This window comes from Rhinolophus sinicus, chromosome 17 (genome assembly GCF_057876585.1).
Source record: "Rhinolophus sinicus isolate RSI-liver-muscle chromosome 17, RSI-T2T, whole genome shotgun sequence".
Classification (NCBI taxonomy): Eukaryota; Metazoa; Chordata; class Mammalia; order Chiroptera; family Rhinolophidae; genus Rhinolophus; species Rhinolophus sinicus.
In genome coordinates this window covers 68,166,054-68,180,991 of record NC_142517.1, presented here as the reverse complement: position 1 = coordinate 68,180,991, position 14,938 = coordinate 68,166,054, and the positions used below count along the sequence as shown (strand labels likewise).

Below are 14,938 nucleotides of genomic sequence, written 5' to 3'. Positions count from 1 at the left end.
TAGCAACAGCAACTGGACCTGGAGCTGAGCTGCGCCCTCCACAACTAAGACTGAAAGGACAACAACTTGACTTGGAAAAAAGGCCTGGAAGTACACACTGTTTCCCAATAAAGTCTTGTTAAAAAAAAAAAAAAAAGTCACCTCTTTCCCCTAGCCACTAAATTCCACTAGCGCTTCCTGAGCACTGTAACAACCATACATTTCCAAATGCTACCTAGGTGATGATATCACCTTCTATAAAGAAAATGAATCTACAGACAAAAGGTCACTAGCTCATTTCATACCTGATGAGAAGCAAGTGGTTCCAAGTATCCTTGTGTATCTAGTGCTTGACCTCCCATGGAAAAGTGCTTTGTAGGCCCTTATGTATACACTCCTCTTAGTACTTATTCTGCAAATTAAGTCTTCTGTTCTGAGCACCCATCAATCTGATAATAAATTCATTAGCGAAATGAAAAGAACACAACATACATTGCTATTAATGGAGTTCCACGCATGTCACTCCCCACACAATGTACTAAAAATGGACTCATCTCTATTTGAGTGTCTCCACACAAATATTTGTACTTTTCAATAAATAGCATTTCAAGAGTGAAATTTTCCTTAAAGCTGCAAAGACACTTAATTATAAATCTCCCTTTCCAGGGCTAACATTTAAGAATTTTCCCCATCAATTTATGTTGACTGTATATTTACTCCTTGGTGGATCCTCTATTCTACAGATCAGATCCAAAAGGAGAAACCATCATTTCTGGTCTAAATAATTTATATTGTAATATATTTTAGAATCCAGATATTTCTTATTTCCTCACTTCGTGTGATAGTGACAAATAGCTTCTAGTGCTTAATATGCCAGCCTTATCCACAGAATCTAGGAATAGTATAATATATAAATTTTTTTAAATAAAGATAAAAACAGGTGGTAGCTTCCTATTGGTGCACAATATTTACACTTGCAGTTGACTGGGGTCTTTTTTTTATTCAGAGCAGAATAAAGTCTTTACTGCATAGATTTTTAAAACTTAGTCATTTTTCCCAGGTTGGAAATAATAGCTATTTTGAAGTTATGAAGAGAAATAGTCTGAATTTATAAGTTATCCAGAAATGGTATCACTGCGCTTGATTTTTTCACAAACTCTCCCATTTCTGGCTAGGATGGTAGCAAACTCTGTGTAATCGAGAATTAAGGAGCCCAAAACCTAAAATTCACAAATACTCTGAATTACTCAACTATTTTCCTTTCAGATCTCCAACAGGAACTGAACTGATCCCTCTCTTCTCCTAATGAGCGCCAATGGACAATTATAGATGGACAAGCAAAGATTAAAGGAGTGTTTTTAACACAGAAAATGACACACGTTGTTCAAGGCTTATCTTCAAACATTTTATTAGATAAAATGTCAAGAACAAAAACATGAAACAAAGGGAAGAGAAAAGGAGAAATAGAGACTATCATACTGTAGATTTAAATGGTAAAGTGAACAAAGAAATATGAGAGAAAAGTCCATTTATTTTTTAAATGAAAAGATTGCTCAAATGAACAAAGAACAGCCACATAGTGGATGTTTTGGGGAAAAGTCCAGGTAGATTGCACACTCCAACTGTTCAGTAAAAATTATCCAAAGGGAGAAAGAAAATCCATTAGATACTAGGTAAGATAAATAAATGATAAGAAATCTGAGGCCCCATTTGCAAGGGATACCAATACCAATTGTTTTTTTAATTGTTCTTTTTTTTTGGGGGGGTGGGGGTTGTTTGTACGCCAAGGGGATAAATCAGCTAGCAATAAGTAGGACAATTCAAAGATTCGTTTTACTAAATTAATAATGAAAAAATATGTATGTATACACACACAAACACACACACACACACACACAAGGAAAACTGCAAGGAGATTCCCATGCCTTAAATATATTTTGAAGCACACAAATTATAAGGTTCTAGATTCAAAATAATGATAAACATAATGGTCATTCTAAAATTAATTAATAAACTAGATGTAGTAGGATTACTAGCATCAAATTGTTGCTGATCAAGACTGAAACTGTGCCCCAAATACCTAACTAACCTGTCCTTGAAATGGCCACTTTCATGGAGTACTTTGTGACCCAATCACAAAAAGGGTTTAGAAGCAGCTTGGAAACCAAAGACAAATAAGAGGGATATGTACAAAAGGGTAACATTTCTGAAAAACTTAAGCCTCCCCTTGGTTAATTGAGCCTCTCACATGTGCGTTTCTTCTGGGGTTAAATAGCATCTCTAAAAGCAGTAACTAGAATATATAATCTATTAAGATTTTCCTTTTTCATAAAATTTCGTAGCAAAAATTATACAAAGAAATTTAAAGTAAACACGAAATTAGAAATATATATATTTCCACAAGCATGGAATTAGATATAGGAAGCAAAGTGTGAAGGACGGATATGGAAAAGACAAGCATTTTTATAACCTTTGACTATGTAATTCAAAGTGTCATCTGCATATCCTCTAGATTTCACTATCCTCTTCAGATAGTAAAATATTAAACCACAACTAATGGAATTCTAAAGAGCCAATGTATAATATATAATCTATAGTATACCCATGTCCTAGAGATTAATAAACAGATTCAAGGAGGATTAATAATTACCTGTGGAAGATTTGATAAGATGTTCAAATTAGACAAAAGTTACCATATGAGTTCCCCTGTGTGCATGTGTTGACAATTATAAAGAATACAAGACTATATACCTTAAATATAACCTTTGAAACATGGTTCCCGAAAAATAACCTTCAAAGAATTATTGTACATTCTGTGAAACATTCCAATGTGTTGTGGCTATACAGATGTGCAAAACGCTGGGCATCGACAGAAATTCTTTGGATCCAGCCTTGAGAATCTCCAACATTTAATACCTGGATATAGGAGAAAACAACTGCAAAGGAGATACCAGTGGAATAAGAAGGGACATAGGAAGAAAATTAGGAGAGCAGGATGCCATGGAAAACAAAAGCAAAACGCATTTCAAAAAGGAGGAAGTAGTCAGCAAGATAGAAAGTGCTCATTGAGATCTCAGTAAGAATCAGTTTGGTGAAGTGATAGAGATCTCAGAAGCAGATGGGGTAAACGGATAAACAGATTGGTGAGGAACTGGAAACAGTATAAACATCTCTTTGGAGAAATCTGAGTATAGACTGGGAAAAGAGAGAAGGTGGCAACTAGTAGTATCATCTATCTTTTATAAATGACACTAAAACTCACCAAAGCCAGGCAGCTGACTCATTCATGACTCCTCTGTCATCCTTCATACCTACAGTATCTATTATGTGGTATAAATTATATCTCCACACTCTTGAATATATCCTTTTATATTCATCTTCCAATGACTCACCAACAGTGACAGGATAAACTTCAATCTCCTTAGTATAGCCTTTATGGCCTTTTATAACCTGATCAACATTACTCATCTAGCCTTACTTCTTACTTCCCCCCTAAGCTGCAGCCATACTAAACCAGTTACCACTGTTGAATGAGCCAGGCTTTCTCATTCTCCTGGGCCTTCATGCATACTGTTACTTTTAGCTAGAATGTTCTTCCCCAACACAACCACTTCCATACTCCATTTTCACTTATCAAACTCCTAATTATCTTCCACATCTCCATTCAAGTATTCTCTTTATGAGTCCTTTCTTGGTCTCCTTATTTCATGTTCCCATAGTAACTTTCCTCTGCCCCTCTTAAGGTATTAATACTTAAAGAATTCTACTGTGTTTGAGACCCCAACAGCACATTGGTCTCTTGAGAGCAAACATCCTATATTTTCACTTGTATATCTCTATGCTTCACACACAGTAAGCACTAATGAATGTTTTTTAAGTGACTGAAAGGATGGACTTGTTACTAAAGGCATGGTACAAACCCAAAGTATAGCTAGCTTTAGAGCAGGTCATGGGTGGGATGTACGTAATTGGCTACTACGGGAAACTAGCGATTTGTGAGTCACAGGTGAATTTATTTCCTGGAAAATGTTATGTATTTGCAAATTAAGATGAATCACATTTTGATGTAAAAAACATTCACTGAACTACCTTTCAATTTAGTGACTCTCCTCCCTAACCTCAGCTTGTCCAAATTTAAAACAAAAATCACCTAAAGAATGCACTGCTTACCTGTAATAAATGTCCAAAGTACTAAGGAGTATATAAAGTTATAAATGATATGTTCCCTGCTCCCACAGTTCATAATCTGTTGGGGGAGTTAGACATGGGGAAATCTATACTACTTTGAACCACCTTCTAGTGCTATTCGGCCAGTAAGTGCCTGATAAGTACGTAGCAAAAAAGTTATACACAGTGACCCTGTCTTAAATGAATGGTTTGGTTAATGCTCCTAAAATGTGAAGACGTTTCATTCTGACGGAGTTCAAAGCCAAGGAATCTCGACTCCAGTTAAGGATGAGCTCTCCTACTTTAAATATGTTTTTAGTGTCCCCATACATTGAGACACTAGAATGGTCACAGGTGAAATCACTCTGCCTATCTTTCTAACATCCAATTAAAAATGTCTAATAGAAAACATTAGAAATTTAAAATAAACCGGCAAGTAAATAAAAATTATTTTAAAGGATTCAATTTAAGTATTTCAAGGTATAAAAGTTGTGTCCTTTCCTATTGCTAGGTAGGACAGATGGGTGATTAAGAGAAATTTAATAACTTCAAAGCTCATTCAAAAAACTTGGCTTGCTTTTAACATGTGTTTAAACCCCAAACTTGGCAGCCTTTTTGTCTTCCTGAGGGGCTTATATGTTATTTGAGGGTTTTGTTTGTTTTTTCATTGAACCCCCAAACTCGGTGTATGTTAACATAAAACAGGAAGATACGATGGGGTAGGAGGAAATTCTGTGATTATAAAATCTCTATTCTACTTTCTACATTTAAAATTTAAAAGATTAAAAACAGCTCAATTATCAATTGGTCAAAGTGTTTCTAGTATCTCTGGCTCTTAAATAAGCCTCTATACAAATAATTGTCAACTTGGGGGAGGATAATTCGAAAGACCCCAAAGGTGGTAATTTTAATCTCACTTTCTCCACTTTGAGAATTATTATTTTCCTTATTCAGGCAGCTGATGTGTTGCAGCTGTAGTGACTCACCTATTTTCTTTTCAACAGTATTATTTTTATTCATTGAACTTAACATTTTATTCCAAGCTGTAGACAAAACAAATACATGACAACTGGTCAGTCTTTAAAAGTATAGGCTCAGTGATTTCAAAAGGAAATTCAATGTTACCCACAATCATGCTTTTCACCTTAATTCTCAGCCAGACCTGTCACAAGCCTGGGAAGAAGACCTCAAAAGAACTTACTTAGAGCTGTCCTCTTTTAGGACAAAAAATAAAAAGCATAGGGCTGTAGACCTTGCAACACTTCTGTGTTTTGGCTTGATTGGAGACTTACCAGAAGTTTAAAGATGATTGTACATCTTTAAAAAAAAGTAAGAGAAACTTGCATCTAGCTAGCTCTGTATAAAAAAACAAAAAACTGAAAAGAAAAAAAAAACACCCCACAATTGTCTTAAGAGATGCCTTATGTGGTCATTGTTTCACATGATAAAACAAGAAGATTGTGGGGCTAAGTCTTGGTTAGAAGCCTTGGATCATTCTAACTGTTCTGATGAATCTTCAAGGAAAAAAATCGGTTCCATTTCTGTTTTTAAAAATCCAGAGTGTCTATAATAGTGCAACTAATGACAACCTTCCCGTTATTCTCACTTAAGAGGAAACCCTATAATAAGAGCTTCCCAAAATGTCAAATAATACTTGTCTCATAACAGGGCTTCTTTGTTCATTTACCATGTCTCTTTTGATATGCACAGATAATAAAAGTTCATGTAAAACTAAAGGTAATATAGAGCAGAAGCCAACACTAATTCTGTATAAATATGTCTGATTAATAAGAGTGCCATTGTTATGGTTATTTTGTAATGTCACGATTATTATAAGAACAGAGGCTAGAAGTACTCTTACTCTCACTGTTTTTGTTCATCCTCTGTCATCCAACCAGTTTGCAAATTTTTGTTCAATGGGGGAAATGAAGGATAGATTTTTGTCCATTAATTATTTCTGTTTCATTAGTTCATCTCATGAGCTATGAAACTAGCTTTAAACTTTGGGAGGAGGGGTAAAATAGGGGGTTTAGTCTAAAATTAAACCTCATATCCTCTAAAAAACTAAACACATGCTCCAGGCTTAATTCTTAGGCTCCCTTCTCCACATGCACAGCTACTCTACTACTCTGGTGCTCATGAGCGCGTGTAAGATAAAATGTAGCATCACAGGTACTAAGACCTGGTTAGGAGCCTAACACTGTTAAACCTAAACTATGGTTTAACGCTCAAACCATAAACAAGGTTGTATGGGGGTTCATTTCCAAAAGTTAGAACCCCCACCCTGGTGAAATAATGAGAAAGTCCAGAAATGAGTATATGGTATCTTATTGGAAAAGAAATAGAAAACAAGTCATAGATAAAAGCGTACATTTGGGGCAAACAGACAGGCTGATAGATTTTGAAGAGGATTTTAAGGCTGGTAGATAAGTTTGTATTGTCATTACTTTGCTTTTCTCTTTAAATTCTTATCTCCTAGATCCTGGCTTCCCCCCTAGGGGCAGCAGTATAAGATAAAAACTTAACAGTAGATCTTAAATTTAGCTGACATTTTTATATCCTTCACAACACACTCTTTAGATTGCACCCAAGAAGGAGATTATTAAATAGTAGCAGGAGACCAGTTACCAGACCATTTCGACTAAACAAAAAAACAGCACTGTGCCTTCTTGCTGACAAATCAAACAAGATTTGTACAATCATTATAATCAATTTCATAAATAAAGGGCGACTAACGACTGGGGGAGGGGGAGGAAAGAAGTTCTATTTCTCCCAAGTCCCTTCCTCCTCTCCTTAAACCACACATTAGTTTCAGCAGTGGAGGAAGCTCTGCATGATAAAGAGTGGACTCCTGTGAAGCAGATTCTGTCAGTCAGAACGCAAGGACACATTTCTGTGATTATTTCAGCCTTTTTTTTTTTTTTTTTTGTATAATAGTAATTAGCCTGAGTTCCATTTTTCTAGGCCTGGCATTACTCACAGCTCACTTACTTTTTTTGTTTTAATTTAGGCTTTTCTTTCCTTTTTATAAAGTCAATTTACATATTTTCAGTCTCTCCATCCCTTCTATGTTTTATTTATGAATACAGCCCTTCTTGATGGTAACTTGAATGTGGAAGAGGTAGTAATTAATGTCCCAATCTGCTAGGTTAATCCCTTTTCACACTCTCTACAGAGAAGTTTAAGGTAAGTAACAGTTTACAGTCAATATTAGGTTTAATTATGCTTAATGAGAGTTCGTTTCTCTGTTTACTAACTGCATTTAGGTATGTGGGTCCTAGATGAGTTTTCCCTTGGCCTCATTCTGATTTGTTAACAGCGCCACTGTGTACTGTATACTCAGTGCTTAAACCTATAAAGCTGCTCCTGGAGAACAAAGCAACAAGGCACCTGTTTCAGTGGAGACACCATTAGATAGAACAGTCTTAACACGCCGGCATCTTTCCTTGGGAAGAGAGCTATTATTTTATAACACTTTCCAAACAGATCCATTTGAGAGGCCAAGTATTGCCTAAATTTCAAATCCTGGATAAGTCTATAAGTATAAAATGCTATTTCAAACTAAGTACAATCATCAATAGTGGTTTGTATAGTATTAAAGAGTATTAAACACTTCTAAGACTTTCTGTATTGATCCTTCAATGTTATCATTTCAAGTGTTAAGATCTAAACCTACTTTGAAAAGTCATTGGTTTGATCTTTTTTTTTTTTTTACTAACAATCTCTTTTGTCTTAAAATTGTAATTAAGTTTATTTCAATATATAGGGGAAAACTTCCTTACTTGGCTTTAAAGATAAGTACCAAAACAGATACCCAGACCTAAAAGAAAATAAGTAGTGACTCAAAGGGAATTTAGTACACAATTTTTAAAGGATCCTATGTTTGTGTTGTGGATAAATTTTGAGTACAACTGATGATATAGTTTCTCTAAGTCTGATAGGGAAGTCAATTCAATAAACATTTATTGAGAACGTGGCCTGAACCAAACACAACATGAAGAAGGTATACAAGTATTCCCTCCCCTCAAGAAGCTTACCATCTGGGAACGGAGACAGGCATAAGTAAGTGAACTATGACACAATGTGGTAAGTGTTATATTACCCTAATGTGAGTAAATGTAAAGACACTATGTAGAGACACTATGAGAGATATGCTGATTCTATAGTGGAGGATAAATAAGGTGTCCACTAGTGACACAGCATTTCTCTGGGCCACACCAAGGCCACAGCAGGCTGAGTGAACAGGAAGAGCAGAGGCACAGAAGACAGGACACTGCAGTGTGGGCAAGAAGAGCTGTACGCTTAGGGAAAGGAGGCGAGGCGGCGTGGGAAGAACGGAGAGAAGTTTGGAAGTCAGGGGCTCAAGAAGCAGTTTGGGACCAAATTTTTTAAAATGTCAATGTCATCCTGTATTTGCTAAACAAATAGTTTTACCAAACAAAAATGAGATCAGTATAAATCCTGAAAATTAAAATAAACTTTTCTAACTCTATTGACCTCTGAAAATTATTTTCAAATTTCAGAATTCCCATAACGTATTTACAAGTCCTTACATTTAGTTCAAAGAATGAGTTTTTTTGCCATGGGAAAACAAAATCCCTAAAATGTTATCTACCTAAAAGATTCATTATATATTAACAAAAGCTACTGGGGAGAGAAGCTGGTAGATCCATATCTCAAGGCATTCTGGGAAATCTGCAAATGATTAAACATACTTTGTGACATAAAGTGCTTACAATTAGTCTCAGGAAAAAAAAAAAATTGCCTTTTGGAAATTCTACCTTTAGTTAGTGTACCCTGACTTTGCTTTTATTAAAAAAAAAAAAAAATAGAGGCAAACATTTCCTTGAAAAACACAAACTAACGGGTCTAAAAAGAAAAATAATGCAATCCAAACTATACACTTAGTCAGAAAAAAAGCCACATATCTGGATGTCTTTCTGCACTTAGCCAAACTGACCTTTCTGCTATGTCCTTCCCATCTCAGTACATTTGTGAAAACCACTTGACTAGTTTATATTCTCCCATACCATGCTACTTTGAACCATCCTGAGGACTTTCAAATTACTGTCAGAATCTGGGCATTCACAGGCACCTACTTCTGTATCCCTGCTCAAGGAAAAGAAAAGAGAAAAGCCTAGATTCAAGTAGCAATAAAGTCTCTCACACCTTGATAAACATATTTAAAAAGTTAGGCTCATTCTGATACCAGAGTTATATAAAATAAGTATAACCTTAGTGTTAATTCACAGGCTATTATATAAAAAACTCTATAACTATATATAACAGACTTAATGTACTACTAGAAATATGTATAAATACATTTGAGTATCACATGCATATACAAGCCAACTATTATATATATATATATATAAATTTACATTTCAGCATTTATTCCTGAAAGTTAGAGAGAAAACACTCAAACTGTTTTCATAATACAAATTCTAACTGAAATAAAATGTCCTTTAAAAACTGTAATTAATGGCAGCTGTGTCAAACAGTGAACCAAAGGGTCAAACCTTATAATTCACAGTTTGAGAGGTCATAGCTCAAATTATAACTTTAAAAAACTGATTATCTGTGAGTAATTTGACAAATCCATCTAATACACCCTGAATGCATATAAAATCTTTTTGAGAGTAAAAAGAATGTATGTCCAAGTGGACAGCTGATAGAGGAAATGGCATTTTTACTGGACAAGGCTGAAGTCCAGCATAATGGCTTGGAATGCCTTTGAATGAGCATGCAAGGCAGGAAGGCCAAACAGTACACATGTCCAAAGGGAACATAATGAACAATCTGATCAGAACACAAAAATATTCCACACACATGTCCAAAGAGAAGGAAAAATACACGTTTCCATAATCTGCTCTTCCATCACTATTACTACAACCCAATTCACAGGTAAACTCTGGACTACTAAACAATATTTAAAAGAAATAATTATTTGTAATTTAAAAAATGTTAGAATTTCCTGTGATTTTTCAATTTGAGATTTGAAAATATACATCGGGGTCCTCTATATCATATATGGTAAGCCAGGTTTACAAAACTGTTTTATCACTCACCTTAAAAGCAAATATTGCTTCACCTGTCTTCATCCCAAGGCCACTTGCACCATAAAACATAATTGGAATTAATTTGGCCTGCCCGCATTTTTTAAATCTAGACGTGACCTACTTTTAACAAGGCAGGCCATAGAAGATAATTTCTCTACTGTCGACCAATTTCCTAACCCATGTTGTAATTGAGAAGTCCAGCAAAATTCATTATTTAATTATATATCTATGTTTTTAATGTTTATTTATGTGTTTATATTTTCCTATTAGACTATAAGCTCCACAAGGGTAATCACTATGTCTTTTTTGTTCAACAGTTTATATCTAACACTGAGGAAGTTCCTGGCACAGAGCAGAAATGCAATAAATATTTGCTGGAGGACAGAAAGAGGGATGGAGTGAAGGAAGGCTGGAGGCCTATGGTTAGCTAATATCCTCTAGAATTACCTGTGTGATTGTGGGGGGGAAAATTTGAAAAAAAAACTTCATTCTATTTAGTCAGTTTATCTACCTAGCAATTTACTGATCATCCATCTATCCTAGTAACCAAATGATTTAAAACATATTTAAAAGATAAAATAAGTTAAAATAGATGAAAAATGGAAAAGATGGAAATTACAGTGCGAAACAAGATGTTTGTATCAGTATACGTATACATGTAAAGACAAATCATGGGAAAGGAAGGGAATTTGCTGTTTTAATTTCGTTCAGGTGAATCTTATTATAACCGACATTATAATGCTTCTATTTATAACAAAAACACTAAGTGAATATTTACTAGTTCCTCATCTGGCCATGCACTGTAGCCACTATATAACCAGGTTCCTCATATCATGAGCTATAGCGTCTACTGGAACAGAAAAATATTTATTATAGTAAAATATAATAAGTAAGTTTTAACAGTAAAAACAGGTTTTATGAGAGAACAAAGCAGGATTCTTTTCTGAACCAGCAAAAATGCTCACATGGTAACTGCTTTACTTTGATGTCACTATGTCCTGTTCCCAGAGACTTTTCTGATACACGTAAAGGCTGCTGGCTCTTGATGCACACAGAATATATGCTCGCAAATGTCACTAGCACAAATGAGATCTGAACATGTAAATCACTATATCATAGGAAAACATATTTGAAAAATGACCTTTTTCTTATAAGTGAAAGCCCACTTAGCCTGATAATATGTTTCTGTCATTCCGTTGGACCAGCCCACACATACTGGGCTCTTGATAGGTCCTGGGCTCGACCATCTGGCCCTTTATTTACTTAATTCTTTTTTGATACTGACAAGTGTATTAGTAACACTTCCTTGATCACTGGTAAATAGAGCTACCACACAACAAGATTTTCCCTAATTCTGAAAGTCACTAATTAGTTGTGGGTAGGGGTTGGAGAGTATTACAAAGATACGTTGAGCGGTAAGTACGACAATAAGTAATCTAATTCCCAAGAAGAAAGCATGTTAATCTGCTTCCCACTTCATTAGAGGAATAAAAAACATCTTGTCATCACTAAAGGATATAAAGAGAGACCTGGATATTTAAAGAAATGGTAGATGGGGGGAGGAATGAATGCAGCATTTAGGCAGGAAACACAAATCCCTTACATATTGTGGACAATGTTCATGGTTTCTCCTGGTATCTTTTGATTGTGTGTTTCATGAGCATAGTTTATTCAACTAATAAGCACAAGCTTCCAAATAAAACAAATAAGGTAAATGAATCCTACTTAAAAGAACTGATCATTCTACTGGTACTTAAGTTATACATCAGGCAATGTTAAAAACTGCATTCACCTTTGCAAACCAGTAAGGTCTCAATTACTTGAGCTTGCACTATAAAATGCAGTAGGTTTAAAGGAGAAAATACCACTTCTAATGATGCTAAAAAGGAATTTAGAGAGAAGATACAGTCTAATTATTAGTACTCACACTGGGAATTTATGTATTTTAAGTCTATTAAAAGCCTTCCTTCCTTCCTTTCCTCCTTCCTTCCTTCCTTTTTAATGAGAGATAGTCTAACATTTTAATTTTCCATGAGGTTTAGATTGTTCAAAGAACATCAATTGATTGTTGTGTGTGTTAATTCAAGCATCAAATTTAAAGTATTATAACTCAATTCCCTGAAACTAACCAATCTAACTTTGTAAGGGTGAGTGCTTTGTCCATTGTCCTTATTTGTAAGATCAAACAATGTAATACCAAGCAAAAGCCTTTTAGAGATTATTTTTGGTTTCAGTCTACTTCCTTTGTTCATAGACATTTTGGGGAAAGGATGTCATTCTCTTATAGTACTCACCCCAAATAACTAGATCTCAACTAAAAACTTATAAAGCTGAGGATTGTAAGGTAGATATTAGTATTTCCTTAATCAAATTTTGTAACTAATGAATAAAAGTTAATTGGTTCACATTCGAAAGCAAATTGATGAAAGGCAAAGAACAGAATAAACAAGGTGGGGAAAGCACATTGTTTAATATGTAATTTAAGAACTGTCAAAGATGTGGGGCATGTCTTATTTACTGGTATATGAAAAAAAGAAGAATGATGCTTTTGCATAAAATAAATGTAGGTATAGAAACATAATAGAAGCTTTGTGTTACAATGGAACTTAAACTCCTCTGGGCAGTGATCAGCTAAGAAGGAACAGAGACAGTTACAATGCAATGATTAACTAGCTGACAGATCTATTATTCATGGCAGGTATGTAAGTCAGGGCAGCGATGTTGGTGGCCTATCCTCATCAAGCAGCTTTGCCAGTGCAGACTGGATGCCTGGAACCAGGCAAGACACAAACACAATAAAACCTATAGCCAGCGAAAGGAAGATCAGTACAATCCATCTCCAGTTTTTAATAGTACCAGCAATCTCCACTGAAGAATGTTTCCCCTTGTGATTGGCATATATTGTCCAACACTTACCTCTATTTATCTTACTATGCATAGCAATTTGCCTGAAACAACTACCTAGAATATTTCAGTATATTACAGAAAGAAGTGGCAAAAATTTCTGTTGATAGGTATGACCATCATGTCGTTACATGAACAGATGGTAAAAGTGAGTCCATTTCACTGACAGTATATTATGTGGGTCTTTTTATCCCTGAATAACCACGCCAAACAAAAGCACAACACAGAAGAGGTCATTGTGCCTTCCCTCGTTTGGTTGGCAGCTTTATCTGTGAAATAGGAAAATAAAAAGCCAACATGGACTATAATCCTGCATAGTACCATTTCCACATACCATTTAATCAAATATTTAAGTATTCATATCAAAAATCACCCTGGCGTTTTGTGAAGATGGAAAAATATACGGGATTTTTTTTTTTTAATCTTTCTACTCTATGATCGCCAGTAAAATGAGAAAAATAAAATAGCCATATTTCCTATTTTTCAATTGTTTATTTTGTTTGTTTTTGTTTGTTCTGTTTTTTTATTTTTTTATTTAAGCAACAGTTTACAGGAAAAAAAGCAAGTTACAATTTTTTTATTGATATTCAGGTCTTTTAATGAAATGTCAGAAAAAAATATAATTTAAAAAAGCGAATCCGCACATTAAAATCTGTTTCTCTTTGAAAGGCTGTGCTCTCTCTGTGTATATATTATTTTTATTGAATAATTTTTAACTATAACAGCTGAAATAATGCACAACCAAATGAATTAATACTCTAGCAGATATCCAATCACCAATTACTACATTTTATACCATGAGCTCTCTTGAAACACACACACACACACACACACACACACACACACACACACACGTTGCTATTTGGACTCAGCATATGGTAACTTCACCTATAAAACCAACCCAAAATATAAAATATTACCTTGATTTTGTGAAATAAAAATTAATATTATGGGATAAAGGAGAGATAAAAATTAAGAATATATTTCTATCTGTAACAGCTAGTAGTAAAAAACAGCGGAAAATGATATGGCTATAGTGCATCTACACATGTGGCTACGAAAACTTAGGTGCAAGGTGAATCCTGGTTACCTACATTCAAGAAGAGCTGATCAAGTATGAGGTTTAAGAGTACATTTCTAGTACTTCTGTACCTTAAAATATTGACGACTATTAATTTTTCATCAAGTTGTCATTTTCTCTGACATTTGGTTTTATTAATCAAGGCATTTATCATTAATTTGTAGAAAATATCATAATTAAGCCAAATAAAATAAAATCCTTAACAGGTTAAAATTAGAAAGCAGGTGAATTAGAACTTTGACATTACCCTGTTGACATACAGGAGCTTTTTAAAAAGTATGGGCATCAAGTTTTTGCAGTGAGTTTGGTGCCTCAGTCTTGGGGCTGGTTGGTTTCTAAAAAACGTTATAAAGATTTGATTTAAAGCTCTCTGACAGTTTTGACATTCAGGTGAAAGTACTGCTGCTGCATTTGGAACAATTTGCATATCCCACTGCTAAACGGAATGTTTGAGGTGTGCACTGGTGTAAAGAAATTAAAAACAAGCTATCACACATGCTTAAGTGTATGTATTCACAAAACTGATGGCTGGATCACACCACCCCGTCCCCCTGCAATGTAATCTGTGATTTACTCTTCTATAATAAATTACCCTACCATGTTATTCTCACTAGAAGATCTAACCATGCATGTAAGAAGGAAAGTAATTACAGCCCCCTCTTGTCTAAGAAACCTTCTTCAATCCCGAGGAGCTCTTTATACACAATGCAGTGACTCAAGTCTATTGTAAACTTCTTGCCTGAAATTC

The 14,938-nt window shown here is 34.8% G+C and overlaps 1 protein-coding gene across 8 annotated transcripts in view; it reads right to left on the bottom strand.

The window, feature by feature from the left end:
• The window catches only part of ZBTB20 (zinc finger and BTB domain containing 20), a 777,577-nt gene that overhangs the window by 613,179 nt on the left and 149,460 nt on the right, over positions 1 to 14,938 (bottom strand). The window lies entirely within an intron of this gene.